This window comes from Sapajus apella, unplaced genomic scaffold (genome assembly GCF_009761245.1).
Source record: "Sapajus apella isolate SASKATOON/1434 unplaced genomic scaffold, GSC_monkey_1.0 scaffold10, whole genome shotgun sequence".
NCBI classification, from domain to species: Eukaryota; Metazoa; Chordata; class Mammalia; order Primates; family Cebidae; genus Sapajus; species Sapajus apella.
Window position 1 is genome coordinate 3,680,752 of NW_022436950.1, and position 2,166 is coordinate 3,682,917.

Below are 2,166 nucleotides of genomic sequence, written 5' to 3' on the forward strand. Positions count from 1 at the left end.
AAAATTCTGAAATAGTTGGAAGTTATACAACACACTTTTAATAACCTATGAATCAAAGAAATCTCAGAGGATATTTAAAAAATATTCTGAACCAAATAGAAAAGAAAACATCCAAAACACGAGGGCCAGGCCTGGTGGCTCATGCCTATAATCCCAGCACTTTGGGAGGCCAAGGCAGGAATCACTTGAGACCAGGAGTTCAAGACCAGCCTGGGAAAAATTGCAAAACCTCATCTCTAGTTTTTGTTTTAATGTGAGATGCATCAAAAGCAGTGATTAGAAGGACATGTATACCATTAAAATGCATAATTCAACACCTGAAAACTTCGTTAATCTAATAATGGTATTTAAAACAACTTTACAGCTAACATCAAGCTTAATAATCAAATACTAAATGATTTCCCCCAATATCAAAAATTATACAAAGTTGTTCTCTCCCTTCATTCCTATTCAACGTCATACTAGAAATCCTAACTAGTGCAATAATGGAAGAAAAAGAATTAAAAGAAATACAAGTTGCACAAGAAGAAAAATTACAGGATACAAAGTCAATACAAAAAGTCAACTGATATATACCAATAATGAACAATTAGAACTTGAAATTAAGAAAATACCATTTACAATAGTACTCTTTTTCCTCCCCACCCAATTAAGTACTAACATATAAATCTAACAAAATATGCTCAAGATCTGTATGCAGAAGATTATAAAACACTGATGAAAGAGATCAAAAGGACCTAAATATAGACACATTCTGTGATCATGGATTGGAAGACTCAATATTGCTAAAGGGTTAATTCTTCCCATTTTGATGTATACATTCAATGTATTCCCTATCAAAATCTCAGCAAGGCTTTTTTTGTAGACATTGACAAGCTGATTTTAAAATTTATATAAAAGGCAAAAGAATTAGAATAGCCAGGATAATTTTGAAAAAGAACAAAGCTGGAGAACTCACATTACCTGATTTCAAGAGTTGCTCTAAAACTATGGTAATCAAGATGGCGCAGTATTGGCGAAAGAACAGATACACTGACCAATGAAACAGAATAAAGAAAGAGTTCAAAAATATACTCCCCAAATATGGTCAATTAATTTTCAACAAACACTCAAAGGCAATTCAATGAAGAAAGAATACTCTTTTCAACAGATGGATTTTAAAATTGGACATCCATATGCAAAAAAAAAAAAAACCCTTGACCTATATTTCATACTTTATGTTAAATTTAACTCAAAGTAGATTGTAGACCTAAGTATAAAATACTAAAGCCTTTAGAGAAAACATTAGAAACAAATCTGTGACCTTGTGATAGGCAGAGATTTCTCAGATAAGACAAAGAAAACTAGTTTATGTGCATAGAGTTGGTTGTAATAATCTCTGATGATGGTCTGAATTTCTGTGGAATCTGTGGTGATATCCCCTTTATCGTTTTTTATTGCATCAATTTGGTTATTCTCTCTTTTCTTTTTTATTAATCTGGCTAGTGGTCTATCTATTTTGTTGATCTTTTCAAAAAATCAGCTCCTGGATTTATTGATTTTTTGAAGGGTTTTTTGTGTCTCTATCTCCTTCAGTTCTGCTCTGATCTTAGCTATTTCTTGTCTTCTGCTAGACTTTGAGTTTTTTTAATCTTGCTCCTCTAGCTCTTTCAATTTTGACGATAGGGTGTCAATTTTTGATCTCTCCTTGCTTCTCATGTAGACAGTGTGGCAATTCCTCAAGGGCCTAGAAATAGAAATTCCATTTGATCCAGCAATCCCATTACTGGGTATATATCCAAAGGATTATAAATCATTCTACTATAAGGACACGAGCACACGAATGTTCACTGCAGCACAGTTTACAATAGCAAAGACCTGGAACCAACCCAAATGCCCATCGATGATAGACTGGACAGGGAAAATGTGGCACATATACACCATGGAATATTATGCAGCCACCAAAAACGATGAGTTCGTGTCCTTTGTAGGGACATGGATGAACCTGGAAACCATCATTCTCAGCAAACTGACAGAAGAGCAGAAGATCAAACACCGCATGTTCTCACTCATAGGCGGGTGGTGAACAATGAGAACACATGGACACAGGGAGAGGAGCACTACACACTGGGGTCACTTGGGGGGAAATAGGGTAGGGACGGTGGGGGGTGGGGAGTTGGGGAGAGA